The sequence below is a fragment of the Bos indicus genome, chromosome 14 (assembly GCF_029378745.1).
Source record: "Bos indicus isolate NIAB-ARS_2022 breed Sahiwal x Tharparkar chromosome 14, NIAB-ARS_B.indTharparkar_mat_pri_1.0, whole genome shotgun sequence".
Classification (NCBI taxonomy): Eukaryota; Metazoa; Chordata; class Mammalia; order Artiodactyla; family Bovidae; genus Bos; species Bos indicus.
In genome coordinates this window covers 81,740,914-81,760,051 of record NC_091773.1, presented here as the reverse complement: position 1 = coordinate 81,760,051, position 19,138 = coordinate 81,740,914, and the positions used below count along the sequence as shown (strand labels likewise).

The following is a 19,138-nucleotide window of genomic DNA, read 5'->3' as shown; positions in this document are numbered from 1 at the left end:
CAGGGCACTTTTTTTTCCCCCAGAGCACATCTTGTACAGAATCAGCGGTTCTCAACCATGGTTGAAGTCAGAATATGGTCAGGTGAGCAGGTCAGAGTACATCCCGAAGCAAACTACGACTAATTTGCAGGACAATTTAGTGCTAGTGTAATGTAGACGCTTGCTTCTCAGAAGAAAAGTTATGACCAACCTAGACAGCATATTAAAAATCAGAGACATCACTTTGCCAACAAAGGTCTGTCTAGTCAAGGCTATGGTTTTTCCTGTAGTCATGCATGGATGTGAGAGTTGGACTGTGAAGAAAGCTGAGTGCTGAAGAATTGATGCTTTTGAGCTGTGGTGTTGGAGAAGACTCTCGAGAGTCCCTTGGACTGCAAGGAGATCCAACCAGTCCATCCTAAAGGAGATCAGTCCTGAATATTCATTGGAAGGACTGATGTTGAAGCTGAATATCCGATACTTTGGCCACCTGATGTGAAGAGTTGACTCATTGGAAAAGACCCTGATGCTGGGAAAGATTGAGGGCAGGAAGAGAAGGGGACGACAGAGGATGAGATGGCTGGATGGCATCACCCACTCAATGGACGTGAGTCTGAGCAAGTTCCGGGAGACAGTGAAGGACAGGGAGGCCTGGTGTGCTGCGGTCCACGGGGTCGCAGAGAGTCGGACACGACTCCACGACTGAGCAGCCGAACGACAACGACGTAGGCACTTGCTAGAGCTTGTGTTTTCTGCTGCAGCGTCAGGAGTCAAAGAACGAGAACCCCATCCCCTCCCCATCCAGAGAGCCGACTTTAGAGCAAGGCGCTTCTTTCCTGCAAACGGATGAAGAGTCTTTCTGTGTCGCCCAAGGAGAGGGCAGAAGCTGCCGGGTGCGCCTGCACTCTGGCGACCCCTTCCCAGGCTCACGAGGGTGAGACGCGTCTCCCGGTCGCTCAGGGGGCGCCGGCAGCATTCAGTCTCAGCCAGAACTGTATTCTGTCCCCTGCGTAGTGTTTGTTTCCCTTGACCAACATTTAAAAATTAGGAAATTTTCACACAAAAGTCTAGATTTCTAGGGCACTTCTCCAGTGGTCCAGTGGCTAAGACTCCACGCTCCCAGTGCAGGGGGCTTGGGTTCGAGCCCTGGTCAGGGAACCAGATGCCACATTCTGCAACTAGAGGTTCTGCACTCAGGAACTAAGACTGCAGATCCTGTGTGCCCCTGCTGGGACTCAGTGCAGCCAAATAAGAAACAGAAACAAATATATTTTTAAAAATTCCAGATTCTGGCCTCTTTGGAAGAGTCTGAAGATCTAACCACACCAGACGTGGATGGCCGCTGGACCCTGCTCCAGAGCGGCTGCCCCTTTGAATGGTCATGTTCTCTCGTTTGCTGCGGTCCTCAGCACTTCTGTTTTTCTCACACCTGGATGAGAGGTGTTTCAGATCTGTGATCCCTGATCTGGGGCCACCAGAGAGAAAGAGATAAGGAGAGGCGGGCTAGGTGCTTCAAAACTAAAGTGGAAGTGTTAGCCGCTCAGTTCTGTCTGACTTCTTGCACCCACATGGACTGTAGCCCGCCAGGCTCCCTGTCCATGGGATTCTCCAGGCAAGAACACCAGGTGGGTAGCTGTTCCTTTCTCCAGGGGATCTTCCCCACCCAGCGATCAAACCTGGGTCTCCTGCGTTGCAGGCAGACAGAAGGACTCTTTTACCATCTGAGCCACCAAGGAAGCCCTAAACAGTCTGGGTTCCCTAAAATATCTTGTGATGTTGATGTTGTTTAGCTTCTTCCAACTTCATAAGAAGGTTTTTACTCAGTTAAGGTTGACTTGCTTCTTCTGTCACTTAAAATCCTCAACAATATAGAAATTTAGACATTTGTTTCATTTTTTCCCCTTGAATGAGTTAAAAAAAAAAAAAAAAAAAGCCTTTTAAACATGTATCCTGCTTATCTTCAAGGTAGTATTTTTAGAGTCAGCCTGTTGGAAAGATGTCATCTCTCCCTAAGTGGTCCGAACAGGTGCTGTGGTTCCAGCGGGTCCAATGTCCTGTTATTAAAAATGTGCAAAATGATCCAGAAAGGCAGGTATTGCCATGCAATGTATCTGGTTTTAATGAACTTCAAACTGGCGTCTCTGGTACACTATGTTCTGAAAATCAACACACGTGACAAGTAACAGTGGAAACCACACGGCCCAGGCGAGACGACTTCTCTACTGACGTGAAAAAGTGCAAACCCACAGCACGTGCGCTGACCTCTGAACAGACCAACCTCGGCACCCAGCGCCTCCCGCGGGGGTCAGAGCGCTTTACATGCCCCCCAGGCAGTTACGAACACTCAAGTCAGGCTTACAATTATCTTTATCAGATCGGTTTTCAAAGCTTTGATTGCAATGGCCTCATTTCCACAGTTCACTGAAAAGAGCTCATTCCTAAGCGCCTGTAGCTGCTCTGAACTCATCTCCTACAAGGAGGACACCTTCAGTTTTTTTACCTTTTGTTTTTACTTTAAAATTTACTTTAAAATTAATATAATTGCTTATATTAGTTTCAGGTGTGCCACCGTAGTGATTCGATAATTTTATACAGGATGACCCTCTCTAGTTACCATCTGTTGCCATACAAAGTCAGTACAGTATTTTTCACCATGTTCCCTACACTGCACACTTAGTCCTAATTTTCGGCTAGAAGTGGGTACCTCTTAGCCCTCTCCCCCTAGTTCATGTGCCCCTGTTTTCATCTCAATGGTGCTTTGGTTTTGTTTCTCTTTAAAAAACCAAAAAACAGTTTACTAATTAAAAAACAAAGCAGTATACCAGCTGTATTAGAGAAGTTTGCAGAAATGAAAAAGCTATTCATAATTCAAGTGAATATAACTACTATTTTTGCATATTACCTTCAAGTTCTTGTCTTCCCATATATATCTTTCACCTTCACTTTATAAAGAAGGGAAATGGAAGACATCATCCTTAATGAGCAAACTCTGAGAGAAGGTGAAGGACAGGGAGGCCTGGCGTGCTGCAGTGCATGGGGTCGCAAAGAGTCGGACACGCCTGAGCGAACGAACAATACCATCTTTAATGAAGAGGAGGAATAAAGCCTCCCCAAGTCTTGGGTACGTGATGTCTCTGAGCAGCAGGGCAGTGCAGAAAGGTTCTGAAAACCGGAGTCGGTCGGGTAGGAGGTAACAAGAAGAGGAGGCAGGACTCGGACACCGCGGGCTGAGGTCAGGCTGGATAAACACCGAGGCTGCGCCCCAGGCTTCCTCCCCGGAAGGAGCCAAACCAAGGAAGCAACCTCGCCTCTAATCCCCCTGCCCCGTGCTGGCGGTCGGACGCTAGCCGCTAGCCCTCCGAACAGCCAGGGTGCGCTTGGGGCTGTACAGCTGCCCAGTAGTCCTTGTATGGCTGGGCCCATCACAATCACCTGAGTGCTTCATGCAGACTGGGAGTGAGGTGGAGGAGACACGCCGCACGCGGGATCGCCTCAGTGTCCTCTCTCCACCCGGGAAACCTGTATCCACCAGGCACTGGGATCCCTGCCACGGAAACTCTCCTACGGAAGCCACTCTCAGCTGTTCTTCTTTTCTTTCTCATCTTGAAAAAGAAGGAAGGCTTGGAAGGGACGGCTGCTTCAGGCTTTCCCCGAAAATAATAAAACACTGAGCAAGACAGAGACCCAGACGGATCCAGAAAAGAATCAGGGAGAGCTGAGTCCCAGTGAGTAGGAAACGGAAGCCTGTCCAATCAAAGGAGACAGAAAGCAGAACCAAGGTGTGCGGGCAGGCTAACACTGAAATTCCCAATCAAGCAGAATCCTCAGATGTGTCTAGAGATCACCCTAATCGAGCTCCCACAAAAAGTAGAATTCCTGTCTACAAATCCCACCAGGCATCCCAGCTACCCTGCTAGAACGTTCCTTGTGACAGGAAGTACGCTGATTAGTGAAGAAGCTTATTTTGAGGCAGTTACATGTTAGAAGTTTCAACTACAAACTCAGTCTACATTATTTAAGCCAACGTGTACAAAACCATGTGTTTGTTTCTGGCTGTGCTGGGGCTTGGCTGCTCCGACACGTGGGGTCCTCCCCGAGTGGGCAGCGGGTCCGGGCTCAGTGAGTAGATTGGCGAGTGGATGCTCGAACACTGGACCACCGGGAAGTGCCTGTTTAAGGCGTTTTTGCTGTTCAGTTGCCTAAGTGAAAATCCCATCCCAAGATAAAACAGCGGCTTTCAAGCTGTACTGCAAATATAAGTCACCTTTCAAGGGCTTGCTGAAAGTATGAATTGTCAGATCTTATCACCAACTCGCGGAGAAGGCAATGGCACCCCACCCCACAGGGAGGAGCCTGGTAGGCTGCAATCCATGGGGTCGCTGAGGGTCAGACACACTGAGCGACTTCACTTTCACTTTTCACTTTCATGCATTGGAGGAGGAAATGGCAACCCACTCCAGTGTTCTTGCCTGGAGAATCCCAGGGACGGGGGAGCCTGGTGGGCTGCCGTCTACGGGGTCGCACAGAGTCGACTTAGCAGCAGCAGCAGCAGCATCACCGACTCAATGGACATGAGTTTGAGTAAGCTCCAGGAGTTGGTGAAGGACGGGGAGGCCTGGCATGCTGCAGCCCATGGGGTCGCAAAGAGTCAGACATGACTGAGCAACTGAACTGAACTGAATACATCCTACAGCTCTGAGAATTAACAACCCCAAATACAAGAGGGGGACTGACATTTCAGATGTTACTGTCCTTACTGCTTGCCTGCAATCTCTTTCATTTTTAAAATTTTTACTTTTCCAAAATATTTATTGACTTATTTGGCTGCACCAGGTCTTAATGGTGGCCTGTGGGAGCTAGTTCCCCGACCAGGGATCGAGCCCGGGAGCCCTGCATTGGCAGTGTGGAGTCTTAGCCAGTAGACCACCAGGGAAGTTCCTATTTCATCCATAATGCCAAATTTTGCTATCTTCTAAACTTTAAAATGAGGGCTTCCCTTGTGGCTCAGATGGTAAAGAGTCTGCCTGCAGTGCGGGAGACCGGGGTTCAATCCCTGGGTTGGGAAGATCCCCTGGAGAAGGACATGGTAACCCACTCCAGTGTTCTTGCCTGGAAAATCCCATGGTCGGAGGAGCCTGGTGGGCTATAGTGCACGGGGTTGCAAAGAGTCTGACATGACTGAGCGACTTCACTTTCTTTCTCTCTTAGACTTCAAAGTGAATAATTACAATGCATGAAATGCTCAAGCTGGGATCTAGTCCGAGATAACACCCAAGTTGCTCAAACCGCCAAAAACCGCCAAACCGCCATTGTGTCAGCACACGCACTGTGACAGCCACACATGAGCCCCCGGGTCAAGAGTTACTGTGGCAGATACACACCACGGCCAGACCTGCCGAGGACGAAGCTGAGGCTCTTTCACAGCCGAGGTATCCAAACCAAAAGAGGGCTGAGGGGGAGCCAGATTAAGGAGTCATGAATAGATTAGGAAACACTTGAAAGCTGTTGAAAGTTTAGAAAGAAAAAAGCTGTGTTTTAATGGTTCCTATTTCTTTAATGATGCATGCTCAGCAGTGTCCGACTTTCTGTGACCCTACTGACTACAGTACACCAGCCCCTCCGTCCATGGGATTCTCCGGGCAAGAATACTGGAGTGCGTTGCCATTTCCTTCTCTAGGGGATTTTTCTCACCCAGAGATCAAACCCATGTCTCCTGCGTCTCCTGCATTAGCAGGCAGGACGGAGGGCCTGGCGGGCTGCAGTCCATGGGGTCGCTAAGAGTCGGACACGACTGAGCGACTTCCCTTTCACTTTCTTTACCACTAGCGCCAGAAAGTTCTTTAAACTCTGCTCCAAATTACTACACCATGGCTTCCATAATCTAACATACAAGACTGCGAGAGCAACAGCATAAATGTTTAAATGGAGCACTGTCTCTTAATGGGTGATTTTACGTTTCTTTCCTTTTTGTATCCATACCTGGAAAGTCCAGCCATTTGATCTGTACACCTGGATCGCTTCTCAGGGTGCGGCTTGCCAGTCCACATGGGCAGCGTTCTAATGGCTGACAGGACCACCTAACGTTTTTCCCAAACTTCTTTACATGCTTGTATACTGAAGCCTCAGGCTACCTTGTCCCCTGAGTGATGACCAGTTCCCCCCAAATGGCCCCTGATACCACATGGAAACACACCTCGATGTGGTATCTAAGCACCTCTCACACACAAGTGTCTTAAGGACAATGATTTGATTTTTCCTTCCAGCATCTTTGAAAAATGGAGTAATGCTCACTTCATCATCATCAGGGGAATGATAAGGAAAATGGTAAGGGGGCGGTTTTACTCTTTTAAGTATAACTCAGGGACCTGCATGGTGGTCCAGCGGCTAAGACTCTACACTCCCGAGGCAGGGGGTCGGGGTCTGACTCCTGGTCAAAGAACCAGATCCCACCTGTCACGGCTAAGAGTCTGCACGCCGCAACTGAAGACCCCGCACGCTGCAAATGAAGACCCTGCACGCCGCAACGCAAACTGAAAGCCCACGTGCCTCGACTAAGAGCCAGCACAGCCAGGTGAGTAAATAAAATAAATACTGAAATGAAAACAGCATAAATCAGACTAATCTTTACAACTGGGCTAGACCTATCAGGTCTCATGATCCTCAACCAAAGTTTAAATAACCACATTTATTCATAACTCTTCTGCTAGAGTGAGGTGAACAGTAATGATTCCTGGGTGCAGATTTTAAAGATTCCCAGAGGAAGAACTCAAGGTGAATAAAGGATTGCATAATGACCCTTGGTAACAACGCTGCATATAACTCAGCCAGAAAACCCCCCAAGCCACACCATTTGCCATGGTGACTACATCACCTAATCTGTGCCTTTAACTGACGTTCCCTTTTTGTTACTGTGATCTTTGCTTCCCAATGGAGACAGGCCAGCAGAAGGCTCAGGAGCGCCTGTCTTCTGTAGGTGGGTGAGGATGTTCGTATCAGGTATCAACACAGCATGGGGGTTGCCATGTTCAATGTGAGGCACCCTTCAGTCATCTATAAAGTTCAGCTTATTCGCATAAAAAGAAAAAATCCTAAAACGTGTGTCTCTGGGACCTGCTCTTTCTCTCCTTCCTTCCTGCCTCCCCAGTGAGGATTTCCCCAAGGGGGCTCCCAGGTGGGACAGTGGTAAAGTCCGCCTGCAGTGCAGGAGGCCCGGGTGTGATCCCTTGGTTGGGAAGATCCCTGGGACTAGGAAGTGGCAACTCACTCCACAGACAGAGGAGCCTGGAGGGCTACAGTCCACGGGGTCGCAAAGAGTCAGACATGACTGAGAGACGATACACGCACACAAATTAAGCACAGGCAATGGAGAAAGCCTGGGTCAGCAGGCAGGAGATAAAGTCTCGTCTTTGCTCTGCACCCAGAGAGCTGAATCATTCTGAACATGCTACCTCACTTCTCCAAGCATTAGTTCTTCATTCGATCAATTGGGCTGGCTGGGAAAAAGTGTATATTATTATATGAGACTTTACAGCATCTTTCAGCTCTAATATGAGAAAAAATACCTACTTGGGAGCTCCCTGGTTGCCTAATGGTTAGGATTCTGGGCTTTCACTGCTGTTGCTCAGGTTCAATCCCTAGTTGGGGAACTGAGATCCTGCAAGCCATGTGGCACAGTCAAAAAATTTAAAGAAAAAGAAAAAATGACTCCTCTTCATTAGTGATCAAACAACTATTGAACAACTGTTATAGCAACTTTGGTCTCCTGGTTGCTTAGGTGCTAAGAACTAGGCCAAGAGTTTGCTTACATTCCATTTGCAAGGGAGACACGATTTTTAGACATGAAGTTGAGAAAAGTACAAATGAAGGAGTGTAGGAGGAGGTGCTCTCATGCGCTTAAGTGTTCTCAACATGTAAATAACAGCAACTGCTGCTGCTGCTGCTGCGAAGTCACTTCAGTCGTGTCTGACTCTGTGTGGCCCCATAGACGGCAGCCCGGCGGGCTCCCCGTCCCTGGGATTCTCCAGGCAAGAACACTGGAGTGGGTTGCCATTTCCTTCTCCAATGCATGAAAGGGAAAAGTGAAAGTGAAGTCACTCAGTCGTGCCCTACTCTTAGCGACCCTGTGGACTGCAGCCTACCAGGCTCCTCCATCCATGGGATTTTCCAGGCAAAATAACAGCAACGGCAGAGGTCTAAAAGACACACTACAGGGACTTCCCTCTCGGTCCAGGGTTAAGACTCTGCCTTCCCGCAGGGGGCGTGGGTTCGATCTCCGGTCGGGGAAGCCGGTCGGGGAACCAAGATCCGACATGCGTGAGGCCAGCAACAGCAACAAGATGCATTACAGTGACGCTGCAGATTATCCCTCTTTACTTTCAGTAAAGGACAGAACAATTGGTCTCATTAGGTGTAACATATGTGCATAAGCTATGGTCCCGGAGTCCACTTCTAAACATGTCCCCAGTATGAAGACTGCAGTACGATAAAGTTATACAAAATTCAGAAGCAGACAACTAATCCATGATCTTAGAATTCCTGGGTAGCAGTTCCACTCGTGATTTGCTTTGTAATATAGTTTGAGATGTACATGAATAATTTGTACATTTTCTATACAGTACAATCAATTTTTTAAACTCTTTCTTTTTATAATTTACAAGTTCAGCCAAGCTACAAATTCTCTGAGTTATACTTTACTCAATTGTAGAATGGGGATTGTATTTATTATGGGGATCAAACCTGACGAGGTACTAAGCCCAGTGTTTAATAGCAGTGAAGCTAAATAAATGTTCTCTCTGCCCCTCTTCCTGTACAACCTCTCCCTCCAAAAGAGCCCCGTGGATGCAGACTGTTGAAACAGAGTCAGACCATCACACAGGTCCACAGGTGGGAAGCCAGCTGGGTTCTGGTTTGGGAAACAGAAATAGATGTCAAGTTGCAGTTTTTCATTCATATCAGAAATTTAAACATACTTATTTTAAATGGAGAAATTTAAATAGGAAGGATACATTAGGAGGTTGGGATTAATGTATACACACTACTGTATAAAAAAAAGACAACCAAAAAGGATGAGCCGTGTGACATGTGTACGAGACTCAATATTTTGTAATAACCTATAAGGGAAGAGAATCTGAAGAAGAATATCATACACATTTATTTATTCTGAATTGCTGACTCAGTGATAGGTAGATACTTGCTGTGCTGAACGCCCGAAACTAACATGCTATTGTAAACCAGCTATACTTCAATAAAAGAAAGAAACATTTTTAAAAAGAAAAACATAAAAAACCCCACAGGGTGATAAGAGAAAAAGTTTCCCAATCCAACAGAACTCCATAAGGATAAAGAATCCATAAGCCACAGTAAATAATCAGCATAATTTTAAAGTAAGCAGAACAGTGGGATTCAGTTAGAAGAATCTCTGCTCCTGTCCCTAAGATATTCACTTTAATAAAGTTGCTTCAGAACTGAAGTAGTCACACAGCATTTAACTAGACTCACGGATGGTCCTTGGACACAGCACTAGAGACATAAGCTGCGTCAAGACGTCAGTCACACCTCTCGCATGAGTTCCTTCCACCCACAGAATGCTTTATGTTTATAAACGCTCAGATTCAACAAGGATACTACTCAGGAGTTTGGTACATTCCTGGAGGAGATAAGTTGTGTGTCTATGCTTATTGCGTAATAGCTCTGACAGCGCAACACTGTTCCTGGAAAAAAAGAAAGACAACTTGCAGCTGTGGGTTCAGTTCATAAATCTCTCCACCAAGCATGCAGCTGGCTGGACAGTGGCTGGCGTGGGAGGAGGCAGAGGTCCGGCTCTCAGACACACACAGGAGCTGCTCTCCAGAGAATTCCAGCCTTCCCCTGCGTTCGGAGCCTTTTCAGAGGCTATACGGCTCTGCGGTGTCCCCGGAGAGCAGACTCCACAATTAGCCCTGAAGGAACACCAACGTGTGCAAGAACAACTTTCTTCCACAATACAACAGGGACAACAACAAAAGCCCGCTAGAGAACTTTTGTTGCCAATGGAAAAACTCAGAGTGCTTGCTGGCTTCAGAAAGAATCTGCTCCCTTCAGACCCAGGCCAGCCTTGGTCCACTCTGCTCGGCTGCGGGGGGTGGGGGTGGTCGTGACGCCCTGGCGGGGATTCGGCCGTGAGGAGCTCGCGGTCAGTCCAGAGAGCCTGGGCTCCCCAAGTCAGGATGAACGTGCGCCTTCCTGGCCGTGCTCTGAGACGCGGGCCAGGCTGGCAGAGGATCTGCGGTCCACACTGGCAGTTCCGTCCCCCCCACAGGCAACTCATGACTGCACGGGGACTGCGTCCGGGGGCTGCTTGAGCTAAAGACAGCACGCTTCTGGCCCGGTGGTTTGCCCAGGTTCAGGGAACTGAACAGAAGCAACGCAGGCGCCGATAACCCCTGGACTCCCCGGACGTCCTGCTCTGCTGGAGGAGTCTGACACCCGGGAGCCTTCACACGGCAGGAGACATGCCGTGATGACACCCCGCTCCTCCCACACACAGCTGGCGGCCCTGTGGACACGGAAGCTCCCTACAATTCCCCCTCTTTGCAGACTGGGTCTTCCACCAGCGGGAGACACGTTCTGACCACAAGCATTCACTCCCACAGGAGCTGACGGCCAAAGCAAAGAGGCTCCAGGTCACACTTCCTCGCTGACCCTGAATTCTTTCCTCCACAAGAAACCTTTACTCAATTAGCAGTTTACCCTTAGAATGTCTGTCGTTCGCCATTTGACACCCAGAAATTATGCTTTTTTTCTGAATTACACTAAAATGTAAAATTAATATACCCAAGATGTTCAAATTCAATGAGACACGGAAGACAGTAACGTTATTCATAAAGTTATTCATGTTTTTGTGCAAAAACATACATTACAACTTTGTTTTCACAAATGCAATGCGTTTTCATATATTTTCTAAATTAATTTGTTTTTAATTGGAGGATAATGGCTTTACAATGTTGTGTTGGCCTCTGCCGTATCAGCCACAGGGATGCATGTGTCCCCTCTGTCTTGAGCCTCCCTCCCACCCCACCCCACCCCACCCCACAGGTGTTTTCATATATTATTTTAATCACAAGGGGGGGTCTGCTGTGCATTGATGGTATTCTCTAGCATGTACGATTGAGTCTAGTCTTCTGTTTGTTTTAAATATTTTCACTAGGCCGGCTGCACAGCTTGCCGGCTCCCAGTCCCCACTGGGACCCCAAGGGTGGAGCTCGGGCCCCTGCACGGGGGTGGAGTCCTCCGCGCTGGGCGACCAGGGGCCCCCGAGTGAGGCGGGCCTCGTTCCTCCACTCTTCCTCAGGAGTGCTGCTGCTCCTGTGTGTGTGCGCACGTGTGTGTGCACTCTGTACAGATACACAGGCCACTGTCGAGCTGGTAGTGTTTTGACGGGAAAAGTAAAAGGATTATAAACAGGACTAAGCATGGAGCAACCTCCTGGGGGGCAGGATATCCGGGACCCAGACCCTTAGACTGTCTTAGAGAAGGCTAACGGGAGCAGAGCTCCCAGGGGGCAGAGCGGAGCCCACACTTCTGCTCTGGAGCCCCTTCCTGACTCCACCAGTGGCCAGGGCCGTACTCAGGACCCAGAAATCCGTGCGTGCAGAGAAGAGGCTGCCGACCAGCCTCCCCAGACCGTCTCAGCTCAGGGACTTGCGCCGAAGGGTCAGGAGAGCTCCACACTGACGCGGCGCAGGGCTGGGGCAGGAAAGCCAGCCACCTCCCGGCTCCCGCCGTCCAGTGGGAAAGAGAGGGCACGGCACGGCGTGTTACACTCGGGGCAGGTCCACTTCAGAAGCCTCACACACAGACCCAGAGAATGTGTGGATTTGAAGATTGGGCATCCCTCCAATGTCTCCATTCCCGGAGAAATGCCTAACCCCTGGCAGAGCTGATAACACATTTTGCCAAGATTAGCCAGATGGACGAGCTGAAGAGCAGAAAGGAGAACAATGCCAATTGACGTGAAGAGCACCGTGATACGATGGGAAGATTAAGGGCCCTGGAGCCAGGCAGACCTGGGGGAATCTGGCTTTTCGTTCTGTCACTGAGTTGCACAAGCAGAGGCTGTGAGTCACTCTTTCAGCCTCGACTGTAAGACACAGCTAATCTGCAGCTCGTAGGGCTGTGTGACGAAGACGACAGGAGACGACACGCGTTAGGCAACGGGTGTAGCGCCAGTCTGAGCCCAGCAGAGACGGGCTCCTCCTTCCCACCATGCCCAGAGGACATACCAGACATAGTCGCATTAAGCAGTCTGCCCTCCCGGTCAGCTCGAATGAATGTTTACTTCTAAGGCTAATCCACTGGATTCTTAGCCAGGACCAAACTCTTCTTACTAAGCCTGTATGTAAGAAAGTGATTATAGGCTAACCCTGAAAAGCTGACTTCCATTCTGGGCATTTAAAAATGCTTCCAGGAACATTTTCCAGATGGTCATATTCAGCCTGGTCATATTGCTTCTTTCACGAAGTAGCCAAAATAAGCTAGGTCGTGTAGACAACTCGAGTTTGCCAGAACCAGTTCTCTTAGAAGTTTGGAGAGAGAAGACCAAACCGAGAGCTCCTACTTTAAACACTTAATCCATTCTGGGCCCCAGCCTCAAGGAGCCAGAGGGAAGAAGACAGAGTGGGTTTCTGCTCACAGAGACAACAGTGAAAGCAACCTCATTCTAGATTATGCAACTCAATTCCACACACAACAGCATGCACCAGTACCGCAGGCAGAGAAGGAGCTACCGCTCGTGAGGATACCCCGTTCTCCTTCACTGGGTGGATCTCACGTTTATTCTCCCATCCCCTCCTCATACTTGTACCAGGAGCATTCTGAGGGCCACTTATTAGGAAGGGCATACATATAAACAAGGGAACAGAGCTACGCGGTGTCAACTCGGCCAAGCAAGAAGTCCATTTCCCAGAGTCCCTCTCCAAGGCAGCCTCGGAGTCGAGTCAGCACGGGAGAAATGTGCATAGCATCTGGAAGGTAGGTGTACAAGCCGGCATGGCTCACGGCTGCCCTGGTGACAGAGGCCCGCAGAGACGCCGTGGAGTGCAGCCTGCCCCACCCTATGTGGCCCCGGACCTGGGTCCTGCGGTCCTGTCCCCGGCTGAGGAGAGCGGCTTCAACCCCACCGGCCGTGAGCTCATACACTCGAGGACACCCCGGCGTGTCCAGCTGTCTGCGACCCCACAGACCGTACAGTCCATGGAGTTCTCCAGGCCCGAGTACTGGAGTGGGGAGCTGCTCCCTTCTCCAGGGCATCTTCCCCACCCAGGGTCCCGCATAGTCCTCCAGGGATTTCTTCTCCAGCCTCCCCAATAATCCCATTCCAGAACCTTCAGGAAAGAAAGCTGGAGTCGCCCAGCCAGACATGACAATTTGGGAGCCATAAACGACGGAGGGACTTACTGAATGCCCAGGGAGAAGGAAACGAGTGGTAGGGAGAAGTTATTACCACACACGCAGCGACGTTAACGGGACTACAGCTGCTCTCGGTTGCCCTTGAGGTGAGAGATGAACGCAGAAGGGCTGGCAGCTTCCAGCTTGCCCAGGCGCCCCAACCACCAGCCTGTATCTATCTGCTCCTCCCACTGCCTGTCCAACAAGAAGGACTCTCTCGCCCACCACCAGACCCTCTAAAAGAAGCGTCAAACAGGAACAGTCACACAGGCTTGAGACAGAGGATAAGCGAGTCAGAGCTCGGGTTCCAGCAGCAGAAATCTGACAGAGACATAAAGATGGAAGCTGACTGGCCAGACAGGACTGAAAGATCTGAGGATGGAAGCTGAGGACTGAGAGAAGAGGCAGGTTTAAGGCAAAGGCAAGCAAGGACTCGGAGGCACAGCTATGCTGATGAGACACTGGTGCTGGCCTCCAGATGAGACGGAACATGCCCCAGGGCGCTGAGCGTGTGGGGCGAGGACTCACACTGGGGGTCAGGACACAGAGTTGGCGAATGGTGCAGTGGGGGCGGGCGTGGACTCGGGACTGCAGAACGGAGCGCCGGGGACCTCCCTGCCAGTCCCAAGCTTAAGGCTCCCTGCTCCATGGTGGGGCCGGGTTCCATCCCTGGTCGGGGAACTAGGGTCTCAGACGCTGCAACCAGAGATCCCACGTCTGCAGAGAAGAGCTGGTGCAACACACAATTAAAAAACAAACAAAAACCCCAAATGGAACACCTAGTTACAGACACGGATTTTCTCCCAGCCCTCTCGGTATATATCCCACCTCCACACGATCGGAAGCTCCGAGAGAGGGAGTGACAGATTTCCCCAGAGCCTGAGGCACCACGCCGGGCCACACAGCTCTGGTTCCAGCTGACACGGAAGCGGGTGGCCCACAGCAGCTCGGGGCTTCCCAGCTGGCGCCAGTGGTAAAGAACCCGCCTGCCAATGCAGGTGACATGAGAGACCGGGTTCGATCCCTGCGTTGGGAAGGTCCCCTGGAGGAGGGCACGGCCACCCACTCCAGTGTTCTTGCTGGAGAATCCCATGGACAGAGGGGCCTGGTGGGCTACAGTCCATGGGGTCGCAGAGAGTCGGACACGACTGTCTTAGCACACAAAGAACAGTTGGCAACCCCGCCCCCTGACCTCTCCAAGGCAGCCCCGCCCCCTGACCTCTCCAAGGCAGCCCCGCCCCCTGACCTCTCCAAGGCAGCCCCGCCCCCTGACGTCTCCAAGGCAGCCCCGCCCCCTGACCTCTCCAAGGCAACCCCGCCCCCTGACCTCTCCAAGGCAGCAGGCGGTCATGCCACCTGTGGGCCCACACAGATGAGGCCTGTGCCTGGCCCTGATTATTCTGGAACTTGAGCTCATCGGCCCAGCTGTGGGTTCATGCAGGCCAGAACGCAGTGCAGTTGGCCACTGTGGCCCCACCGAGGCCCAGCAGCTGGTCACACGCGGCCCCAGACAAAGGCAGCTTTCTCTCTCGTCTGAGAGCGGGGGGCTCTGGGGGCCTCCTGGGCAGATGGCTGGCCTTCCCCGCCCCCCAGCAAGACAGCCGCGTCTCAACGCCTGCCCTGGGAGCTTTTCCCCAGTCAGCAGAAGCTGCAGCCAAATCTGGGTGGCCGCAGGCCTAGCATGAAGGAGGAGGGGGAAGGAAACAGTTTCTCCTCAGCAGAGAAAAATCCACGTTTTAAACCGAAATACCCGACGCGTATTTGAATTCACAAGAAATCAACCTCCTTAAACTAGCCTTAAACTTGCCTCCGTACGTTTTCCTTCTCTTTTAAAAAAACTTCTGCCGTTCAAAGAGAACAGGACACGGTGGGATCTTCCCAGGCTGCGGGACCGCAGCTGCGCCCTGGCAGCTCTGTGGCAGCCTCGTCATCCAAAGGGGCTGGAAGCCCATCCCTCCTCAGGGACGTGGGGCAGAGCTGTGTCTGAGGCTGGCTCCCGGGGAGCCGGGCTTCTGGAATGCCACGAGGCCCAGCTGCAACGATTCAAAGCCGCTGCGCTGGTCGCAGACGTCACGGGGGCTCGGGCACACGGTCAGGGGCTGGGGGCTGCCGTCCGGCTTCGTGAGAAGTGTGACATCATGAGTCAAATATGCTTGGAACCAATGCGCGGCAAGGAGACACCTCCGAGCGAAACGCACAGCACGCACGCGCCTCTGCAGTGTCTCAGAGAGAAGCCACGGAACCCCGCCTTCCGCCTGAACCTGAGGCACGGAGCCCGCACAGCCTGTCTTCCAGCACCGGAAGGATGAGGCAGCGCGGAGCACATCCTTTAAGGGTCTGGGTGGTGCGCCTCACTCGGCAGCTGCACGGGGAAATCACCTGTGAGTTTCTGAAAACTGCTGATGAACCAGCCTCGCCCCAGACCAGGGAGTCCCTACCTCTGGATATCGTTGTTGGGGTTTCCAGGTGATTCTGAGGGACGCTGAAAGCTGAGGAACAGTGGTCTGGGCATTCACTCAAGGATTTGCGTGTTCCTGCTTATGCTCGTTTCAAACAAGAGGATTAGACAGAAGTCCAGTCCCCCAGCTGGAATTCACCGATGAGAAGAGCTGAACTCACTCTGTACTTGGCCCGGAACAACTTAATTTGGGTCTTTGATTTTCTAAGATGTAAAATGGAGTTAATAGTACTTGCTCAGCTCTGTTTCAGGAAGTTGTGAGAAATGTAATATTCTTTGACCTATGTTTAACCAAAGCTAAGCATTTTCATTATTACTATTAAAAACAGTTGAACATAATATAAACTCAAAAGAGGCCAGATCATATTAATTACTGAAATGACTATGATGGCAGGGGTGGAGCAGAGAAGGGATGGAAATAATACAAACTGGGTTTCCCCAGGGCAGGCCAGGCATGAAACTGCTCTCTCTCCCTCTCTCTCTCTCTCTCTCTCTCACACACACACAATTTCACAGCACGGTCAGGAGTGCTCAGAGCCTAGTTCTGGTTATCTTCCTTAAGCCTGCCTAAGTCACTTCACTTCTGTGGACTTGACTTTCCTTACCTGTAAAATGAGGTTAGACCAGGAGATTTAGAGCCTGGGTCCAAAGGTAGATGATCCATAAACAGCACTAAACTGTGCAGCTGTGACTCTGTCTCTCACTCTCTGTCTCTCACACACGGCCCTTTGTGATTCTGTCTCTCACTTTCTGTCTCTCACACACACACAGCCCTTTTTTTTCTAGGAAAAATGCCCACAGCTGCCACTACTTTCTCAGAGGCATATGACCCGTACATAATGTTAAGAACCAGTGGAATCTTTTCAGCTCTCAGTTTCTGATTACTGGTAGTGGGAATAACACTTCTATTGGTGTTGGAAATTCAAAAGACATTTTTATATGGGTGAACTTCAAACACATTTATAAATCTACCCTGGATGACAGCCAAGAATAACATCTAGCCAATGACCATTAAACGCTGTCAACAGCTTCTTCCCCCTGCCAGAAGTCAAACTAGTTTGAAAGTGATGTCGAAAAACCAGCAAGGTCTACTCTGGCCCAGAGAGGCCTGCAGGGACCAGAGCCGCCCGGGTCCCTGCCAACCCGGAGGCCTTCTGAAGGTCCACTCTCTGGTTCCACGGGGAGGATGTGTGTGCATGGCTGAATGACAAACGGAGCAGGAAACGGATCCTTAGGGCAAAGGCAGACAGATCGAAAGACAGGGCGCAGCCAGAATGAGGACCAAACCAGTGCCAGAGAGACAGACAGCGGAGGGAAGCAGGTGCCGAAGCGCTGAGTGGAGCGAGGTTTCTGACGGTGCCTAGTTCGGGTGCTGCGTGAGGCTCCTGACGATGTAATCGCTTGCTATCCCGGGACACTAAGGTTCGTGCTTTCAGCCTTCCAACAGCAGAACATACTCGTTCCGGAGCCCAGCTTACATTGTCATATTACAGCCTAAAATGAACTGCTTTGGGCCACTCGAATCCCTGGGATACACAAGGCTCGGAGACACGGACACATTCTTTCCAGTTTTCAAAGCTCAAGCCTGTACTGTCAAGCCTTTTATTCATTTGAATTTCTTAGCTCACAAGAATGCCGACCATCACGGTCATGTTCTTGGAGGACACAGTTTCACAACAAGAGCCAGGGCGGCGCCAACCCAAACGCAGTATTATCCTCTGTCCACAGGAGCAGCTAAATCCCTAAGGCACAGTAAGGGCATTTTTGGCTTATTTTTTCTCTTGATATAATCACTTCCACACATTTACAGTAACGGTTCCAAAGCACAGGGTCTAGAGCCAGGTACGTCTGAGTTCACACACAAATCTTAACCTCAGGCAAAGTTCTTAACCCTCTGAACCACAGTTTTTTCCCATCTGTAAAAATGGAGACAATACCTCTGTCCAGAATTGCTGTTTTCAGTGATAAAGCAGAGATGACGTAGCACGGCTCTCATCACGTACCATCACTCGAGCAGAGATGACCTAGCACGGCTCTCATCACGTACCATCACTCGAGCAGAGATGACCTAGCACGGCTCTCATCACGTACCATCACTCGGCCAGTGTGGCTTTAATTGATCTCAGAAGTGTTTTCACTAGTTCTCCATTATATCTCCTGAAAGGACCAGACGGGGCCCCAAAATGTTAAACGGAAAGGCTACCGTTTTATACAACTACATTCAGTGCCATCTGCCTCTTTATCTGAAATAACTAATACATTGTCTGGACATCAATTTTCAAATTCATTTAGAAGACAAACATGGGCACCAACTCTGTACCAGGCCAGACGCCCGCGATCTTCGTATGAATTATATGGCCGCTGCTGGTCTGCAGGACACCTTATATTTGTCTCTCTGCTTTAGAATATTAATTACAGAGCTTCGGGAACGGACTCCCAATTATTTATTTGACCATGAATAAATGGAATCATTAAATGAGATTTTAAAAATAACGGTGAGCACTGTTAGGTGTCACGTGGTGTGTGGCGGGCGTTAGAATGAAGTCCCACTGTCTGAGCACTGTTAGGTGTCACGTGGTGTGTGGCGGGTGTTAGAATGAAGTCCCCCTGTCTGAGCACTGTTAGGTGTCACGTGGTGTGTGGCAGGCGTTGGAATGAAGTCCCCCTGTCTGCCTGCCGCTAAGAAGCTCTTGTAGTCTAGTAAAGCTGTGATGCTGCCTGAAGTAGAGTCTCCACTGTCTCTACCCACAGAAGTTAATTTATTGACTCAACAAACGCTCAATGCGCATGTAGCAAAAAAAAAAAAAAAAAAAGTTAGCTATTATCCCTGCCACAGAGCACGTGTTCTGGAAGGGATCAAAGAAAACACAAACATATCTGTGAAGGAAACAAGCAGGGAGATCTGAGAGCGGCGAGGGCTCTGGCTCACACTGTCAGTCTGGCTCAGCTCACTTCATCCCGTCTACTCTTTCTCTCGCCCTCGGAAAGGTAGAACACGAAGCACTCAAATTCCCAGCCCCACTGAAGTGGCTGAACAGTACAGTCTCAGCCAATGAGGTGTGGGCAGAAATGCTACGAAAACGTCCCTTCCTAGGACTTCCCTGGTGGTCTGGTGATCGAGACCCCATGTCCCCTGCGGAGGGTACAGGCCTGAGCCCTGACTGGGGAACCTAGATCCCACGTGCCGAGCAGTGAGACACAAACAAGCAAAAAAAGGCTTCCCAGCCAAACTAAAGAGGAGGAAGCGTGTAAAGTGAGGTGTCAAAGCCAAGGAGC

The 19,138-nt window shown here is 50.3% G+C and overlaps 1 protein-coding gene across 2 annotated transcripts in view; it reads right to left on the bottom strand.

Annotated features, from left to right (window-relative positions):
- The window catches only part of DEPTOR (DEP domain containing MTOR interacting protein), a 158,014-nt gene that overhangs the window by 7,059 nt on the left and 131,817 nt on the right, over positions 1 to 19,138 (bottom strand). The window lies entirely within an intron of this gene.